A 20,901-nucleotide genomic window follows, 5' to 3' on the forward strand; every position below is an offset into this window, starting at 1 on the left:
ACCTGATGTTGAGAGACCTGAGTGCTTGCGTTATGTGGCAGATTCTAGCGCCCGACAGGCAGCTTAGTGTGACCTTTTCCTTGCTCAATCTGGTGAACGGGACGTCAGTGTGTCTGACTATGGAGTCACCAATGATGAGTGTGTCTGGCATTGTGTTTGGCCTTAAGGGCTGTGACTGTTTTGGCACACTGACTGTGTGGTCTATGTGTTGCATGTGTTGTGTCCTGAGGTGGCAGTTGTTTGGGTGTCTGCTTTGGTGGCCTCTGCTGTTTTGGTAGATTTTTGATCAGAGCCTCCGAGTATGTCTTTGTGTATTTATGTGTATGATTTGAAGTTGTGATAGTACTATGTGAGACTGGGTTTGTGGTGTGTGTGGTTACCTTCTCCTCCTGTCTGGTCTTACCAGTCCTATGTTGAGAGAGCTCAGCCTCCAGTTTGGCTATATAGTTGCATCTCTCGCATGTATTTGTGTTTTGTGGGAGAAGGAGAGGGTTGTCCGTGTACATGAGACAATTGTAACATTGCCTCAATATTCCCAGATTCACCAGCTGAGCAGGAGAGGACACTAGCAACTGATCCCTCGACATGCTAGAAGGAATAGACAAGGACTTTAGACTCCGGGGGATGTGGGTGATCGAAAAGGGGTTTTTGGCTGGTGGGGTACTATGTATAATAAAAGTGCTATATCAAGTAAAAAAGTACTTTAGGAGAAAGTGCTAGGCTTTACAGATAGAGACTAGTCTACTTAGGAATCAAGTAGAGCTGAACTTTTTAGATATAGAATACGCTGGTTAGATCAGCAGTACAGTTCAAGGAAGGCTGTTTAAGGGAAAATTTGAAGAGTGGACTTTAGGTAGCCTGAATAGTTTAACCTTGAATGTGAGAGTGTTCAATCTTGCCGTTTGTTCTTACACCTGGGTTCGGAGCTGATCCTCAGCTCCGTGTCGGCCGCTTGGCAAAGCTCTGCATCGAGAAGAAGCTTGAGACCAACCTATCTCCCACAATCCCCCTCTGCCTTTACCTCAGATCTAGTTTGCCGCTGCAACGTTCGCATCATTTTTGATGAGCTCGGACCACCTCAAAGCTAAGATTGTTTTATCTGATATATTTTGGATAAAATTTCTTCTTCTTTCTTTCTTAAAGTTGTGTGTGTGTGTGTGTGTGTGTGTGTAGTGTGTCAAGGGTTTCTCTAGTGTGTATATAAGTTTTATATACTTATTTAAAGTTAATTCCCTCGGGGCCTACCCCACCCTTTAACTTATACACAGGATTTGACTTTAACTGGATTGACCTTAACTACCGGATTGACTTATTACTGGATTTGACATTTTAACTGGCTATTACACTGTTAAAAATTTTGTATTTGACTGTACTTTTAACATGTCTGAGAAAGCTAAGTCAGGCTTCAAACGGTGCCAATGTGGACAGAAAATGTCTGTCACAGATAATCATAGTTCCTGCATCTACTGTCTTGGCCCTCTCCATCTGCAAGAAGACTGCTCCATCTGTCATTCTTTCAGTGGAAGGGTCATGACAGATAGGCGCAGGAAACTTATGGATAGAGGCCTTTTGAAGCCTGCATTCCAAGAGGCTCTGGATGCATCGGACCAGACATCTAAATCCTCGAAGGAATCAAAGACGTCGGAGCCCATGTCATCGGCTCCGAGCTCTTCATTTAAAGTTCGCTCACCGGTTCCACAGACCTCGGGGCCGAGTGTTGAACTTTTGTCAGTTACCGAGCCTCGTGTCTTGGAACCGGTGACGGAGCTTCCTCCTCCTGTGCTTTTGAGGTCGGCTCCGTCTTCGATTCCTTCGACGCGTTCTTCTAGGCCCCTCTCCGACACCGATGTAGACCGCGTGGTGCAGAAATTGATGGAGAATAAGGCCTTGTCCAAATTCATCTCTGTCTCCTCCCAGTTGGTGTCGAGACTCGAAGGCCTTCCCTTATCTCCATCTGTTCCTCCTCCGAGGCCTATCCGGGAGAGGCTGATCTGATGATTTTGGAGCCCTCGGTGCCAGAACCGTCTTTTTCTCGGTCGGCACCGTTCACCTCGACTCCGACGGACCCGGTACCGGAGTCGCGGAGCCGAAGATCCATCCTTGGATCGGGGACCGAAAGTCGAACCGACGTTTCGGTTCCGACTCTCCCTCTCGGAGCCTCGGCTCGGATCGACTCGGCTCCGTCCTCGGGGTCGATGCCATCGGTTCCTGTCTCGGGGATTCCTCGGTTTTCTTCGGAACCGAGGGATACCTCGACTCAGGACCCAGGGGCCTTCGACCTCATGAGGAAGGTTTTGTCGACTCAGACAACCACCTCTGCAGAAACAGCTTCTCCTTCCCATAAGGGTCCGTTATCCTCCTCTGCACCCATGGCTACATCTAAGCGTCGAGCACCAGTGTCTCAGCCACCCCCAGAGGGTGCCCCCTCTTCCTCGGAGGCTTCATCGGATGCTCCCCCCGAGGAAGTTCCGAGGAAAAGATTGTGTAAGAGGAGACACTTGGATTCCCCACAAGAATCCTTGACATCGGACACTGACTTAGATGAGTCGGAAGGGTCCCCAAAGTCACCCTCAGAGGATGTCTCCTTTTCTGACATCCTGGAGATCCTAAAACAGAGAGGTGATTGGCAAGCCCTACCCCCTTTTGAGGATGGGTCAGTCTTGCTGAAGGCATTCGGTGCTCGCCCTTCCTCCTCCTGGGTCACTCCACCCTTCGATGAGTTGATGGAATTGATTGCTCGAAGGGCGTGGGAGACACCTGACACGGTGGAGCCAGTCCCTAGAAAGCCTAATAAATATATTACTGCCCCACAAGACAAGGCTTATCTCACTAAGGGAGTTCCAGTGGACGCTATGGTGGTGGCAGCGGCCACGAAAAAGGAGATGTCTGAATCTTCCTCATCTGTCCATCCGCCTAACAGAGATTCTAGGATTATGGACAGGTATGGGAAGCGCATTTTTAGTTCAGCGGCTTTTTCCATGCGATCCCTGAACTATTTGACCCATTTCACACAGTTACAGAGGGATCTAGTCAAAGAGTTGGGAGATACCCTCCAGGGTACTACAGATGCTGCTGTCTCAGAGAAAGTTACAGCACAACTCAATACCCTTACATCTATTGCGAACTCGTCCATGAGGCTGATCTCATACGCAGCCGAAGGATCGAGTAGGGCTGCGGCTTCAGCGATTGCTCTTCGTAGACAATCCTGGATGCGCTTATGTTCCTTTGCGGAAGCCTTCAAGTCTTCCTTTACTAACGCCCCATTTGATGGTGCCACTCTCTTTGGCCCAAAAGTAAAGGAAACCCTTACCTGGTGTGAGCAAGAGGGAAAGACTCTGTCTGCTGTCGGAGTCCGTTTTTCCATCCCATCCAGACCGTACCCCAAAGGGCAACGTGGTGGAAAAATGTGGTTTTGAAAACCCCAAGGCTCTTTCCCAGGCACACAGGGTGATGCCCCCTCTCGAGGCAGAGGTGGAAGACGTCGCCCTTGCGGCAGAGGGGGGTCCGCAAAACCAAGGTGACAGGGATACACTCCCCGGGAAACCTTTCCAGCACTCCTGAGAGGAGGCCCGACTGTCCTGCTCTGGAGGCAGTCGGGGGTCGCTTAGCTTTATACCCTCAGGCCTGGCAAAGTCTTACGTCAGACAATTGGGTAAAAAGCATTGATGTGAGAGTGTTCAATCTCGCCTTTGTTCTTACACATGGGTTCGGAGCCGATCCTCGGCTCCGTGCCGGCCGACTGCAAGCTCTGCATCGAGAAGAAGCTCGAGGACATCTAATACCCACAATCCCCCTCTGCCTTTACCTCAGATCTAGTTTGCCGCTGCTGCATTCGCATCGCTGGAGGCTAGCTCGAGGGTTTTCAGATAAGATTTAACTTTCTTTTGGTTAAATTTTAGGAGAACTTGTTAAAAAATTACTTGTTACTGTATTTAGTGTATGGTGTGTGTGTAGAGACAGAAATTCTCGGTACCGTTAACTTAGTTTAACTTCTTTTAACTGGTATAGAGTTTTTCGGGGCCTACCACCCCTACTTGGATTGACAAACGGACTGACATATTTACCGGATTTGACCCTTTTTTTCTCTGGATTGACTGTTACTGGACTTGACCTTTTTCTCTTACTACAAAATGTCTGAGAAAATGAAATCTGGATTTAAACGTTGCCAGTGTGGCCAAAAGATGTCGGTCACGGACAACCACAGTTCCTGTGTCTACTGCCTTGGCCCTCTCCACTTACAAGAGGACTGTTCTATTTGTCACTCTTTTAGTGGGAGGGTCATGACAGGTAGGCGCAGGAAACTGATGGACAGAGGTTTATTGAAACCCTCTTTCCAGGAGGCTCTGGATGCTTCAGACCAGGCATCCAAATCCTCGAAGGAATCGAAGGCGGAGCCCAAGTCATCGGCTCCGAGCTCTTGAGTAAAGTTAGATCACCGGTTCCACAGACTTCGGGCCGAGTGTTCAACTGTTGGCAGTTTCTGAGCCTCGAGTCTTGGAACCGGTGACGGAGCTCCCTCCACCGACTCTGTTGAGGTCGGCTCCGTCTTCGATCCCTTCGACTCGTTCTTCCAGGCCCCTCTCCGACACCGATGTGGACCGTGTGGTGCAGAAATTGATGGAGCATACGGCCTTATCCAAACTTATTTCGGTCTCCTCTCAGTTGATGTCGAGACTTGAAAGCCTGCCACTATCTCCATCTGTTCCTCCTCCGAGACCTGTCCAGTCTTCGGAGCCGGAAGAAGCTGAACTGATGATTGTGAAGCCCTCGGTGCCAGAACCATCCTTTTCTCGGTCGGCACCGTTCACCTCGACTCCATCCGATCCGCTACTGGAGTCTCGGGGCTGAAGATCCATCCTTGGTTCCGGGACCGAGAGTCGGACTGATGTTTCGGTTCCGACACTCCCTCTCGGAGCCTCGGCGCGGATCGACTCGGTTCCGTCCTCAGGGTCGGTGCCTTCGGTTCCTGTTTCGGGGATTCTTCCCATTTCTTCGGAACCGGGAGATACCTCGACTCGGGACCCGGGGGCCTTCGACCTCATGAGGAAGGTGTTGCCTACCCAGACAACCACATCAGCAGGAACAGCTTCTCCTCCCCACAAAGGACCGTTATCCTCCTCTGCACCCACGGCTACATCCAAGCGTCGAGCACCGGTGTCTCAGCCACCCCTAGAGGGTGCCCCTCTTCCTCGGAGGCTTCTTCGGATGTTCCCCACGAAGAAGTCCCTAGGAAAAGATTGTGTAAGAGGAGACACTTGGATTCTCCACAAGAATCTTTGACATCCGATACTGACTTGGATGAGTCAGAAGGGTCCCCTAAGTCACCTTCAGAAGATGTCTCCTTTTCTGACATCTTGGAGATCCTAAAACAGAGAGGTGACTGGCAATCCCTCCCCCCTTCTGAGGATGAGTCAGTTTTGCTGAAGGCATTTGGTGCTCGCCCTTCCTCCTCCTGGGTCACTCCGCCTTCGATGAGTTAATGGAGTTGATTGCTCGAAGGGCGTGGAGACACCTGACAGTGGAACCAGTCCCTAGGAAGCCTAATAAGTACATTACGGCACCACAGGACAAGGCTTACCTCACCAAAGGAGTTCCAGTAGACGCCATGGTGGTGGCAGTGGCCACGAAAAGGAGATGTCGGAGTCTTCCTCATCTGTCCATCCGCCTAACAAAGATTCTAGGACCATGGACAGATACGGGAAGCGCATTTTCAGTTCAGCGGCTTTTCTATGCGTTCCTGAACTATTTGACTCATTTTACACGCTTACAGAGGGATCTAGTCAAAGAGTTGGGAGATACCCTCCAGGGTACTACAGATGCTGCTGTTTCAGAGAAAGTTACAGCACATCTCAACACCCTTACATCCATTGTAAACTCGTCCATGAGGCTGATATCATACGCAGCCGAGGGATCGAGTAGGGCAGCGGCTTCAGCGATTGCTCTTCGTAGGCAATCCTGGATGCGCTTATGTTCGCTTATGGAAGCCTTCAAGTCTTCCTTTACTAACGCCCCATTTGATGGAGCCACACTTTTGGCCCTAAAGTAAAGGAGACCCTTACCCGGTGTGAACAGGAGGGAAAGACTCTGTCTGCTGTCGGAGTCCGTTTTCCACCCCTTCCAGACCGTACCCCAAAGGGCAACGTGGTGGGAAAATGTGGTTTCGAAACCCCAAGGATCTTTCCCAAACACACAGGGTGATGCCCCTCTAGAGGCAGGGGGCAGAGGTGGAAGACGCCGCCCTGGCGGCAGAGGGGTCCGCAAAACCAAGGTGACAGGGATAACCTCCTGGCAAACCTTTTCAGCACTCCTGAGAGGAGGCCCGACTGTCCTGCTCTGGAGGCAGTCGGGGTCGCTAGCTTTATACCCTCAGGCCTGGCAAAACCTTTCTTCAGACAATTGGGTAAAAGCGTTGTTACCAGAGGTTACAAAATCCCATTTCTATCCACACCCATTCCAAAGAAAACTCCCAGATGTACCACCCCATCTGCGAGAGCCAGCAGCTACAGAAATTTCAAAACTGCTAGAAAAAGAGTCATCCAACCAGTCCCAGCGGACCAAATAGGATTCGAACTTACTCAAGGTTCTTTTTAGTTCCAAAGAAAACAGGGACTGGAGGCCGATTCTGGACCTAAGCCATCTCAACACCTTTGTCAAGAAGGAAAGGTTCGAATGGTCACGCTTCAATCGATCCTTCCATTCTTACAGAAGGACGACTGGATGTGCTCGATACATCTGAAGGACGCATACTACCACATCAAAATGGCCAGGGCGTCCAGGGATCATTTGCGCCCGGCTGGGAGCCAGTCACTATCAGTTTCGAGCCCTGCCCTTTGGTCTGACTACAGCCCCAGGGTCTTCACCAAATGCATGGCAGTGGTAGCGTCTCATCTGAGGCCTAGGATTCCAGGTGTTTCCGTGATCTGGACGACTGGCTCCTGTCTGCCACCACCAGGCGTCAACTGATACAGGCCAGGGATTACACCCTACAACTTTGTACACACCTTGGAATTTCAGTAAATTTCGAAAAATCTTTACTACAGCCATCACAGCATATCTTATTCATAGGAGCGGAATTAGATACGCACCATTTAGTTCTAAAACTTCCTACAGAAAGAATAGTAGCACTTCAAATCAACATTTCTCTTCTGCTGTCGTCCAGAAAGTCCCGGCAAAATTGTTCTGAAAGTCTTGGGTCTCATGGCAGCTTCTCTCTGCGATACCATTGGGAAGACTGCACATGAGAGTGCTACAATGGCTTCTGTTTGCACAATGGTCATTCCAACAACTTCCACTGACTCACGAAATATTGATAACGAAAACATGCAAATCACATCTAATGTGGTGGTTACAGACTTGCAACCTATCCAGCGGAAGACCATTTGTGCTACCCGCACCGTCAGCGACGATAACCACGGACGCTTCCCTGATAGGGTGGGGGGGCATCTTTCAGGGACAGACAGTCCAAGGCGAATGGACCAATCTGGAGTACAATTTGCACATCAATGTTCTGGAGTTGAGGGCAGTGTTTTTGGCGTGGCAACACTTTGCTCCCCTTCTTCCTCCACGGACCATTGCAGTTCAGACAGACAACATGTCCGTAGTCTGGTACATAAACAAGCAAGGGGGAACCAGGTCTTACCAACTATGCAGAGAGGCCATGAGAATTTGGCAATGGGCAGAGTCCACCGGTCGCTTTCTGATCGCAACGCACATCCCGGGGTCATCCAACGTCATAGCCGACAGGCTGAGCAGGGCAATACTGTTGCCTCACGAGTGGTCCCTCAAACAGTCAGTTGCGAGAAGGATTTTTCGCAAATGGGGCCAGCCTACCTGCGATCTGTTTGCGTCTCCAATGAACGCCAAATGCAGGAGCTACTTTGCCCTATTACCCCCTCCAGGGGAAGTCCCCAGGGACACGCTGGTGCACGATTGGCCCCCGGGTCTCCTATATGCTTTTCCTCCATTTCCCCTGATTGCAAAGTTTCTACAGAAAGCCAACAACCTTCAGAGGACTATTATTCTCATTGCTCCGTTCTGGCCTCGTCAAATTTGGTTCCCTTTTCTATTGCATCACCGCATTCGGGGACCTTGGATGCTGGACCCAGAGCCAGATCCTATGACTCACTCGTCAGGAGTTCCTCACCCATCTCTAGAATCTCTCCATCTAGCAGCTTGGCTGCTCCGCTTCCCTTTCTAGCCAGGTCGGTTCCCCTTACATCGGCGGTTCAAGATATTTTAGTAGCTTCTCATAAAGTTTCCATTACAAAGACTTACACCAGTAAGTGGAAACGGCGGAGTCACATCATTTGGACCCTGTTATAGCTCCGTTAAACAAGATTTTAGAGTTCTTGACTGAACTATTTCATGAGGGAGCTTCCCCAGCTACTTTAAGAGTACAGTTAGCTGCCATTTCTAACTATCATGTAGAGGAATGTGGTGCGCCTATTATGGCTCACAGACTTTGTAAAGCCTTTTTAAAAGGTTCTTTTCATATCAGACCACCAGTCAGAAGTCCGACATCACCGTGGAATTTGAACCTGTTGCTCTCTAAATTGATGTTGCCACCCTTTGAACCAGCCTCAAGTTGCACATTGAAATTTTTGTCATGGAAAACTTTATTTCTAGTGGCCATTACATCTGCTAGACGAGTGTCTGAGCTTCAGGCCCTTTCTGTCAAACATCCTTATTTAATATTTCATTCTGACAGAGTATCCCTACGCACTAATCCATCCTTTCTCCCCAAAGTTTGCTCTTCTAGTAATATTAATCAGTCCATTGAATTAACCACCTTCTTTAAGAACCACTCTAATAAATTGGAGTATATGTTGCACAAACTGGATGTCCATAGACAACTCAGATTTTATTTGGATAGAACAAAAGATCACAGGAAATCTGATCAACTATTTGTAGCTTTTGCTGACAGCAGAAAGGGTCTTGCAGTTACGAAACGAACTCTTTCTAAATGGCTAACTGACTGTATCACATATGTTTATGAGGCCTCTGATCAAACATTATCAGTAAAACCCAAAGGACATTCCACCAGATCAGTTTCTACATCTTTGGCTCACGCTCGCTTACCACTAGACACTATTTGTGCGGCTGCTACTTGGGCTAAACCACATACATTTATCTCTCATTACAAAGTGGACAGGGTTTCTAGGGATAGGGCAACCTTTGGTTCCACTGTGCTCAAGAACGTTCTCCTTGAGTTCCTCAGGATCATGGAGCTAGGGACGCTACCCATGTGTAAGAACAAAGGCGAGATTGAACACTCTCACATAAAGAAGTTATGTCCTTACCATAACGTTCCATGTGGAGTGTTCATCTCGTCTTTGTTATTACACTCCCACCCCTCCCACCCTTAGGAAGAACGTTCCATTTGGTGCCTGGTCTGGAGTATTCTCCTTCTGCTGTTGCATTATTAGTGTTACTATCATACCCTTGGTATGTTTGTATATATGTACTTCTATGTATATAGTTTGGCATGTGTGCGTGCTTTATGTCTGGTTTGCTTGCAAACTAGATCTGAGGTAAAGGCAGAGGGGGATTGTGGGTATTAGATGTCCTCGAGCTTCTTCTCGATGCAGAGCTTGCAGTCGGCCGGCACGGAGCCGAGGATCGGCTCCGAACCCATGTGTAATAACCAAGGCGAGATGAACACTCCACATGGAACGTTATGGTAAGGACATAACTTCTTTTTACCAGAGGTTACAGAATTCCTTTCCTATTGCCCCCTATTCCGCAGAAAAGACTCCCAGATGTACCGCCCCATCTGCGAGGCCCTGCAGCTATAGAAATTTCAAAGCTGCTAGAAAAAAGAGTCATCCAACCAGTCCCAGCGGACCAAAGAGGATTCGGAACTTACTCAAGGTTCTTTTTAGTTCCAAAAAAGACAGGGGACTGGAGGCCAATTCTGGACCTAAGCAAACTCAATACCTTCATCAAGAAAGAAAAGTTCCGGATGGTCACGCTTCAATCGATCCTTCCATTCTTACAGAAGGACGACTGGATGTGCTCAATGGATCTAAAGGACACGTGCTACCACATCAAAATGGCCAGGGCATCCAGGGATCACTTGCGCTTCCGGCTGGGAGCCAGTTACTTTCAGTTTCGAGCCCTGCCCTTTAGTCTGACCTCAGCCCCCAGGGTTTTCACCAAATGTATGGCAGTGGTAGCGTCTCACTTGAGACGCCTGGGATTCCAGGTGTTTCCATATCTGGACGACTGGCTCCTTTCTGCCACCACCGAGCGTCGACTGATTCAGGCCAGGGATTACATACTACAACTCTGTGTTCATCTCGGAATTTCCGTAAATTTCGAAAAATCCTTATTACAGCCATCACAGCATATCTCATTCATAGGAGCAGAATTGGATACGTGTTGCTTAATCCTGAGGCTTCCTCCAGAAAGAATAGCCTCCCTACAAAACCATATATCTCTTCTCCTGTTATCAAAAAAATCCCCAGCAAAACTGGTTCTGAAGGTTTTGGGTCTCATGGCAGCCTCCCTCATTGCGATACCCTTGGGAAGACTGCACATGAGAGTTCTTCAATGGCTACTGTTTGCACAATGGTCGTTCCAACAGTTACCCCTGACACACGAAATTCATATCACGAACATCTGCAAATCGCACCTGTCTTGGTGGCTTCAGACTTGCAATCTCTCCAGTGGAAGACCATTTGTACTACCCACGCCGACAGCTACGGTGACCACGGATGCTTCCCTGATAGGGTGGGGGGGCATCTTTCAGGGACAGACAGTCCAAGGCGAATGGACCAAATTGGAGTACAATCTGCACATCAATGTTCTAGAGATGAGGGCAGTGTTTCTAGCGTTGCAACACTTTTCTCCCCTTCTTCCTCTAGGGACCATTGCAGTTCAGTCGGACAACATGTCCGTAGTCTGGTACATAAACAAACAAGGGGGAACCAAGTCTTATCAACTATGCAGAGAGGCCATGAGAATCTGGCAATGGGCAGAGTCCACAGGTCGCTTTCTGATAGCAACGCACATCCCGGGGTTATCCAACGTCATAGCGGACAGGTTGAGCAGAGCCATCCTGTTACCTCACGAGTGGTCCCTCAAACAATCAATTGCGAAGGAAATTTTTCGCAAGTGGGGCCAGCCTTGCTGGGATCTGTTTGCGTCTCCAATGAACGCCAAATGCAGAAGCTATTTTGCCCTATTACCCCCTCCAGGGGAAGTCCCCAGGGATGCTCTGGTTCACGATTGGCCCCCGGGTCTCCTGTACGCCTTTCCTTCTATTCCCCTGATTGCAAAATTTCTACAGAAAGCCAGCAACCTGCAAAGGACTATAATTCTCATTGCCCCATTCTGGCCTCGTCAAATTTGGTTTCCCTTTCTTCTAGCACACCGAATTCGGGAACCCTGGATCCCGGAGCCGGATCTGCTGACCCACTCATCAGGAGCTCCCCACCCGTCGCTACTCTCCCTCAGACTAGCAGCTTGGCTGCTCCGCTTCCCTTGTTAGCCAGGTCTGATCTTCTTTCCCCTGCAGTTCAAAATATTCTGGTGGCTTCTCATAAAGCTTCCACTACAAAGATTTACACTAGTAAATGGAAGCGTTTTGTACACTGGGCAACTTCACAACAATTGGATCCCGTAATAGCCCCTCTTAACAGAGTCTTGGAATTTTTAGCCGAACTTTTCCACCAAGGAGCTTCTCCTGCCACTTTGAGAGTGCAATTGGCTGCCATTTCAAACTTTCATGTGGGAGAAAATGGGGCTCCTATTATGGCTCATAAACTTTGTAAGGCCTTTCTAAAAGGATCTTTCCATATTAGGCCACCAGTTAAAATTCCTACATCACCTTGGAATTTGAACCTTCTATTATCACAGCTAATGCTACCACCCTTTGAACCAGCATCTTCCTGTCCTTTGAAGTTTTTGTCATGGAAAACCCTTTTTCTGGTAGCAATCACATCGGCCAGACGGGTATCGGAGCTTCAAGCTCTTTCCGTTAAACACCCATATTTGATCTTTCACCCTGATAGAGTATCTCTTCTCACTAATCCATCCTTTCTTCCCAAAGTTTGCTCCATTAATAATATTAATCAGTCCATTGAGCTCCCCACTTTTTTCAAGAACCATTCCAATAAGTTGGAAAATATGTTACACAAGTTAGATGTTCATAGACAACTCAGGTTTTACTTGGATAGAACAAAGGATCACAGAAGAACAGACCAGCTCTTTATAGCCTTTGCAGACAGCAGAAAGGGCATGGCAGTTACAAAACGAACCCTTTCCAAATGGCTTTCCGATTGTATTATTTTTGTTTATACTGCTTCTGAGCAGAATTTACCTGTCAAGCCCAAAGGGCATTCTACAAGATCAATATCTACATCTCTGGCTCATGCAGCTCGCCTACCGTTGGACACTATTTGTGCGGCTGCCACTTGGTCTAAACCACATACATTCATTACTCATTACAAAGTAGATAGGATTTCCAGGGACAGGACAACCTTTGGTTCCGCTGTGCTCAGGAACGTTCTCCCGTGAGTTCCTCAGGAACATGGAGCTAGGGATGCTACACAGGTGTAAGAACAAATGGCGAGATTGAACACTCTCACATATAGAAGTTATGTCTTTACCATAACGTTCCATGTGGAGTGTTCATCTCGCCTTTGTTCTTACATTCCCACCCTCAGGAAGAACGTCCAGTTTAGGTGTCTGGTTTGGTTCTCCTGCTCCTGCCTTTGTTCAATTGTTGCGGCTGTGTTTCAGCTATGTTTTTTTGCATGAATGTGTTATATTCTCTTCCGTTGACTTCTGGTTTGCTTGCAAACTAGATCTGAGGTAAAGGCAGAGGGGGATTGTGGGAAATAGGTTGGTCTCGAGCTTCTTCTCGATGCAGAGCTTTACCAAGCGGCCGACACGGAGCCGAGGATCGGCTCCGAACCCAGGTGTAAGAACAAAGGCGAGATGAACACTCCACATGGAACGTTATGGTAAGGACATAACTTCTATTTAACCGCCGCTGCTCTTGTGTGCTCCTGTGTCAACTCCACGCTAAATCGCGCTAAAGCGTGCTTTATAGCAGGGGGCTGGAAAAAACAGGAAATGACCCAAAATGGCCAATGAATTACTAGTTACTGTCTCTAACCACTCCTCTGAGGACAAACAGGCAGCTCAGTACTCCCCACTCTCACTGGTGAGTAAAGAAACTTCCTCTGGCCGCACAAGAAAATGGAGGAACACAGGAACCAAATACAAAGCCCAGGGATCAGCAAATCTGATCACTGGAACAACTAGCTAGGAAAGTTAGGAAAGCAGAAGTATTTTTTTTCAAATTTTTTTTACACACACAGACAGAAAATACAGTAAATGCTTGGTTTTTCGACTAAATGCTATCAAAGGCTAGTACACTTGAGTGTATTAGCCTGTAGGTTAAGTTATAAGCAAAACTTAAGCTAAGAAGTGCAGTCAACAAATTAAGCTCAGAAAAACAGAGAAAACAGGTAATATCACAATAATATATGCAGATACAGTGGTCGAAATGCACAAAAGGTAAAAAAAAAGCAATAAAAATGCTTAAAAAATACTTAGAATCAAGAAAGTCGCTTTTTCTGCTCTCTGCTGCCTTAGGAACTCTGCAGGGGACCACGAGGAGCTATGCCAAGTTCTCTAATGCCAGAAAAGCCCGCCAAAGCGTGCTTTATAGCAGGGGGCTGGAAAAAACAGGAAATGACCCAAAATGGCCAATGAATTACTAGTTACTGTCTCTAACCACTCCTCTGAGGACAAACAGGCAGCTCAGTACTCCCCACTCTCACTGGTGAGTAAAGAAACTTCCCTCTGCCCACACAAGAAAATGGAGGAACACAGGAACCAAATACAAAGCCCAGGGATCAGCAAATCTGATCACTGGAACAACTAGCTAGGAAAGTTAGGAAAGCAGAAGTATTTTTTTGGTGTTTTTTCAATTTTTTTTACACACACAGACAGAAAATACAGTAAATGCTTGGTTTTTCGACTAAATGCTATCAAAGGCTAGTACACTTGAGTGTATTAGCCTGTAGGTTAAGTTATAAGCAAAACTTAAGCTAAGAAGTGCAGTCAACAAATTAAGCTCAGAAAAACAGAGAAAACAGGTAATATCACAATAATATATGCAGATACAGTGGTCGAAATGCACAAAAGGTCAAAAAAAGCAATAAAAATGCTTAAAAAATACTTAGAATCAAGAAAGTCGCTTTTTCTGCTCTCTGCTGCCTTAGGAATTTTGCAGGGGACCACAAGGAGCTATGCCAAGTTCTCTAATGCCAGAAAAGCCCGCCAAAGCATGCTTTATAGCAGGGGGCTGGAAATGACCCAAAATGGCCAATGAATTACTAGTTACTGTCTCTAACCACTCCTCTGAGGACAAACAGGCAGCTCAGTACTCCCCACTCTCACTGGTGAGTAAAGAAACTTCCCTCTGGCCACACAAGAAAATGGAGGAACACAGGAACCAAATACAAAGCCCAGGGATCAGCAAATCTGATCACTGGAACAACTAGCTAGGAAAGTTAGGAAAGCAGAAGTATTTTTTTGTTTTTTTTCAAGTTTTTTTTACACACACAGACAGAAAATACAGTAAATGCTTGGTTTTTCGACTAAATGCTATCAAAGGCTAGTACACTTGAGTGTATTAGCCTGTAGGTTACGTTATAAGCAGAACTTAAGCTAAGAAGTGCAGTCAGCAAATTAAGCTCAGAAAAACAGAGAAAACAGGTAATATCACAATAATATATGCAGATACAGTGGTCGAAATGCACAAAAGGTCGAAAAAAGCAATAAAAATGCTTAAAAAATACTTAGAATCAAGAAAGTCGCTTTTTCTGCTCTCTGCTGCCTTAGGAACTCTGCAGGGGACCACGAGGAGCTATGCCAAGTTCTCATGTGATGGAAAAACAAAATATTAACTTACTCCAAAAAAAAAAAAAAAATACATTCTGAACTAAAAATTATATTTCTGCACTTCAGGCTGTTCAATGACTTGAAAACAGTTATGCATTTAACATAGTGGAAGGATTCTTTGCTGCCACCAAAAATAAAATGCATGGTTTGGTTAGGATGTCAGCTAAAGTTTCACACTTGGTAGTCCTGTGATATGCACAGCCCATCTAACTAACAAATGCAGCTAAACAGGATGCAACTCTTAACTTTAAAGCAGGAAACCACTGTCTCAGATAACGCATTTGGAAAGAACACAACACTTCATGTGAGAATTACAAAACTGATTGGATTCAGATTGTGGGAAATCATGAAAAGGACAACATGGCTAAACCTTATCCACTGACAGCCAATGTCACCTGTGAGGCAGTGGTGACTTGCATTTTCTATGTATGAGAAATATGTCATCACTATGCAGATCTCTGAGGCTTCACAGAAGAACGGTACACTGTCAGAAGAAAAATTCAAGCGAGTCACATCTGCCTCAGGTGATGAAAATTTCCTTTATTAACTGCTAACCAGATTACAGCAACATGTTGGCCAAGATGATCTCAATCTGATCAGCTTGGTTACTGACATCAACTTTTATACTTTCCTATTACTAGCCAAAGTAGCTTTTGTTACATTTCTAACAATTGACATTTGGCTATGAAAAACATCAAGGATCACAATTTACCTCAGAAAAGAATGTTTTACCTCAAAGCCACAGCTAGTGTAGAATGTTTACCTCAAAACCACAGTTAGTGTAGAACGTTTACCTCAAAACCACAGTGGTAGCTGGAATTTTCCAGAGCCTGCCTCAGTAAATTAACTCTTATTCAGAAGTATAGAAAACAGGTGATGTTATGTGATCCTATCTCGCCTACATTCTGTACTGATGGGCTCGGAGCCGATCCCTCGGCTCCGACTCGGCACGCTATGCTATAGAGCGAGGCCTCTTATTGGCTGAGCTATTTCTTATCCCAGGATGCACCACCACTAATTCCCCAGATCTCGTTTGCCGCTTACAAGCTAGGACGTGGTCTCAACTTGGCTGGGCTAAGTACTGTTTTATTCAGGCTTTTCCTGTCAGGAATTTGCTTATTTTGAACCCAAAAGCTGTTTTAACAGCTATTGTTGTGATACGAGTGCGTTTGAATATATTTGTTGAGGAATTTGTGTTTTTTCGTTAAGGGAAGGTTTCCCGTTTAAGTTAGAGAGGCCTTCCCCTATTTGCTATTTCTAGCTTTTTATTTGTGTGTCAAGTACCTGCTTAAGTTAGAGGGTCTTGACCCTCCTTTTCTGTGTTTTGTGTAACTGTATCGTTTTAAAAAAAAAAAAAAAACTTTATTTTTTTGAACTTTAAACTGCTAGTTTTGTCTATTATTGATCTTACTAGTTTATTAGACATGTCTAAAGAGCATAGACCCTCTGGGTTTAAAAAGTGCGCGAGGTGTGGTTATAAGATGTCCATAACGGACGACCACTCCTCGTGCGTTTATTGTTTAGGCGCCAAGCACCTACAAGAGTCATGTAGCGTGTGTCATGCCTTCTCATCAAGAGTCCTCCAGGAGAGGAGAAACAAATTAATCCTTAAAGGGTTGATTAAGCCATCCTTCGAGGAGGCTTTATCTTCTTCTCCCTCTCCTTCAGAAAAGAAAAAAGTGTCGGCTCCGGCCAGTCTGTCGGAATCGACTGCCAAAAAACCTAGGCAGGCTTCTCCATCGGCTCCACGGACTTCGGAGCTGAGGGCGGAACGGTCTGCCTCGATGCCTCCAGTCTCGACCCCTCTGGTTTCGGAGCCGAGGACTGGGGCATCGAGAGGCGGGTCACCTTCATCGGCTCCACTGATATTGGAGCCGATGAGGGTTGCCAGCTCAGACTCTTCCCCTTCGGCGCCGAAGTCCTCATCAGCACCGAGGGAAATTGCCTTGATATCTCCCTCGGAACCGATAGTAATAGAATCCATTCGGAGCCGGTCGCCTAGTCCTATGGAGCCGATGGAGAAATCGGTTCGGGCCCGATCGGTATCATCCAGATCCTCCAAGATGTCCGATTCGGACATCGACAGGGTGCTCCTAAGACTCTTCCAGTCTCCGGTGTTCCAAAAGTTAGTTTCGGATCCAGCCCATTTGGCTTCGGAGCCGATGGTCCACCCTGCTACTATGGTTCCTCCTCCAACAGCCTCCGCACCGTTGGAGCCGGTGCTGGTGGAACCGGTGGAGGTTTTAGGGTCGGGCCCAACCCTTACTCCAACTCCGGCTCTTGAGTTGGAGTTCGGTACGCGGACTTCTTCTGTCGGCCCCGGGGGGGATGCTTCGGGACTGATGTTTTCGGTCCCAAGCCTTCCTCTCGGTGCGTCGGCTGCGGGAGTGCCGTCTACCGTCGTGGCCACGGAAGTGGGACCCTCCCAGGATTCTGGTGGTCCCACCTTCAGGGCTATGAGGAGTGCGTTAGCCAAATCATCTTTGGCTACCTCCACGGTCTCCCCAGCTCCTTCCCTGCATACCGAGACTGGGTCTTTGGCAGTCCCCCTGTCCTTCGACAGCGGAGCCCCGGGGCCTGAGGTTACCCCCACTGGGGTTTCCCCCCCTCCTGGAGGTCCTTCTGAAGCTTCTTCGGAGGAACCCCCCAGGAAAAGATCGTGCAAGAGGAAGCACATCGACTCCCCTGATGAGTCTTTTACATCAGACACTGATCTCGATGATGCAGAAGGGTCCCCTAAGTCGTCCTTGGATGATGTCTCCTTTGCAGACATCCTGGAAGCCCTTAAACAACGAGGCGGCTGGCAATCCAACCCCCCTTCTGCTGATGAGTCGGTGTTCCTTAAGGCCTTCGGGGCTCAGCCCTCCGCCTCCTGGATGTCTCCGCCCTTCGACGAGCTCTTGGACTTGATCTGTCGAAGGGCGTGGGAACACCCAGACTCTGTGGAACCGGTGCCTGCTCGTCCTAATAAGTTCCTGTCAGCACCCCCTGAAAAAGAGTTCCTAACTAAAGGTGTGGCTGTAGATGCTTTGGCGGTGGCATCTGCTACCCAGCAAGATGTAGCAGAGGCTTCGACGTCCGTCCATCCTCCTAATAAGGAGTCTAGGAGCATGGATCGGTACAGTAAGCGCACCCTAAGTTCAGCGGCCTTTACATTAAGGTCTTTGAACTACCTCACGCACTTTACCAGATTTCAGAGGGATCTGATTAAAGAACTTTCCGATACCCTCTTGGGTAACCTGCCTGAGGAGCTGGCCCAGACGGTTGGCTCTCAGCTGGCTACACTATCATCCATTTCAAACTCGTCCATGAGGCTCATTTCTTATGCGGCCGAAGGGGCGAGTAGAGCGGGTACAGGCATTGCTCTACGGAGACAAGCCTGGCTCCGCCTGTGTCATTTTGCGGAGGCCTTTAAGTCTTCCTTTGCCGACGCCCCCTTTGATGGGTCCTCCCTGTTTGGACCCAAGGTAAAGGACACACTGACCTGCTGCAAGCAGGAAGGTAAGACTTTGACTGTCAGGGCACGATTTTCCACTCCCTTTCGGCCTTACCCCAAGGCTAAAAGAGGAGGGAAAATGTGGTTCCGTAGATCTCAGAAGTCTTACCCCTCACAGCAGGATGATCCCCCTTCCAGAGGCAGGGGAGGGGGAAATTCTTATGGAAGACGCCGTCCCAGAGGTGGCAGAGGCCCTCGCAACACTGGAGACCACGAGTCCTTTTGTGGCTCTTCAGCCTTTCACAGTCCCTGAGGGATTGCCCGACTGTGCAGCTCCGGAGCCAGTCGGGGTCGTTTCAAGCACCTAAAAGCCTGGGAAGGTATCACTCAGGACCGATGGGTGCTTCGAATTATCGCCGGAGGTTACACCATCCCTTTCTCTCACTCTCCACCTCAGTCCAAAAAAATCCCGGACCCGCCACCCAGTCAACGGGAAAATGCAGCCTCAGAAGTTTCAAAGCTGCTGCAAAAAGGAGTCATCCAACCGGTCCCCGCAGACCAGATCGGATTAGGGACTTACTCAAGATTCTTTTTGGTGCCAAAAAAGACCGGGGACTTGAGACCCATTTTGGACCTCAGCATTCTAAACCGTTCAGTCAGAAAGTCCAAGTTCCGAATGGTCACCCTACAAACCATTCTCCCATTGCTGGAGAAAGGTGTTTGGATGTGCTCCATAGATCTCAAGGACGCTTATTACCATATCATGGTACATCAAGCGTCCAGGAGACATCTGCGCTTCAGCCTAGGAGGCAGTGATTTTCAGTTCCGCGCGCTGCCCTTTGGTCTCACCTCAGCCCCCAGGGTGTTCACCAAGTGTTTGGCGGTCGTGACTGCTCACCTGAGAAGTCTAGGATTCCAGGTGTTTCCATATCTAGACGACTGGCTCCTAACTGCCACCTCCAAGCATCTACTATTGCGGAGCCTACAAGCCACAATATCACTGGGCAATTCCCTTGGAATCACCTTCAATTGGCCAAAGTCTGTGTTGCTGCCATCTCAACGCATAAGATTCATAGGGGTAGAGATAGACTCAAACCGAATGCGAGTCTATCTACCTACAGACAGGATACAAACCATACAGGCTCAAGTTCGAGCCTTACTTCCCAGATCCAAAGCCCCAGCCAGAATGGTCCTGCAACTATTGGGATCCATGTCCGCCACGGTTCTTCTAGTTCCCCTGGCAAGGTTGCACATGAGAATTCTCCAGTGGCTTCTTTCAGCTCAGTGGTCCTTTCAGGAACTCCCTCTCAGTCACCTCATATGGATCACGGAAACCTGCAAACAGGACCTTCGCTGGTGGCTAGTGCCCTCCAATTTGGATCAGGGACGACCCTTTGTTCCACCTCCTCCTGCGGCCACTTTGACGACGGACGCCTCCCAGATGGGGCGGGGGGGGCATTCCCTGGGCAGGTCAGTCCAAGGCAAATGGCACCCAGAAGAGACCCTACTTCATATCAACATCCTAGAAATGAGGGCGGTGCTTCTTTCCCTTCAAGCCCTTCACGATTACCTCCCTCAGGGTGTGATTGCCGTTCACTCAGACAACATGTCAGTTGTCTGGTACTTGAACAAACAGGGAGGGACCAGATCCTATCCTCTTTGCAGAGAGGCCATGAGGGTTTGGGAATGGGCAGTGTTGACCAAACGCTTTCCAGTGGCTACTCATATCCCGGGCAAGTCCAATGTGACAGCCGACAGACTGAGCAGAACCATCCTCTCTCCTCACGAATGGTCTCTGAACATCACAGTTGCAAATCAGATTTTCAGCAAATGGGGAGTTCCGTGTTGCGACCTCTTCGCGACTCCTCTAAATGCGAAGTGCAAAAAGTTCTTCTCCCTCACCCCGGCTCCGGGGAAGAGCCCCATGGACACACTAGCCCGTCCTTGGCCCACCGGCTTGCTTTATGCCTTCCCTCCAGTTCCTCTCCTTCCCTTCCCAGGGTGATCCAAAAGGCATCTCTCTTGGGGAGCAAAATGATCTTAGTTGCTCCTTACTGGCCTCGTCAAGTGTGGTTCCCCTATCTTCGGATGTATGCTCTGGAAGGTCCATGGTTCCTGGATCAGATCCCAGACCTTTTGATTCATCAGTCGGGACTATTCCACCAGTCCCTTCGCACCTTAAAATTTATGGCTTGGCTCCTCCTCTTCCGACTATAGTCAGGAGTCATACATTGGATCCAGAAGTTGTACACATCTTATCTTCGGCCCACAAGTCTGCTACAAAGAAATTGTATTCTAGCAAATGGAAAATATTTGCTATTTGGGCTCAACTCCGGGGCCTGGATCCCATCACTATTCCCGTATCAGAAGTACTAAAATTTTTAACTTCTCTTTTCAATCAAGGCTCTTCAGTCTCTACCATCAAGGTTCAATTGGCAGCTATTTCCAATTTTCACGAATCTATAAACCCACCTTTAATGAGCAACAGATTGTGTAAGACCTTCTTGAAAGGTGCTGCACTTTTAAGACCTCCGATTTCTCATCCT

At 47.9% G+C, this 20,901-nt stretch overlaps 1 protein-coding gene across 1 annotated transcript in view; it reads left to right on the forward strand.

Moving 5' to 3' along the window:
• LOC122800226 (dynein axonemal heavy chain 17-like) overlaps window positions 1-20,901 on the forward strand; it is a 17,083,451-nt gene that overhangs the window by 3,379,978 nt on the left and 13,682,572 nt on the right. The window lies entirely within an intron of this gene.

The sequence above is a fragment of the Protopterus annectens genome, chromosome 4.part0, assembly GCF_019279795.1.
Source record: "Protopterus annectens isolate FY-2018-M chromosome 4.part0, PAN1.0, whole genome shotgun sequence".
Lineage (NCBI taxonomy): Eukaryota > Metazoa > Chordata > Ceratodontiformes > Protopteridae > Protopterus > Protopterus annectens.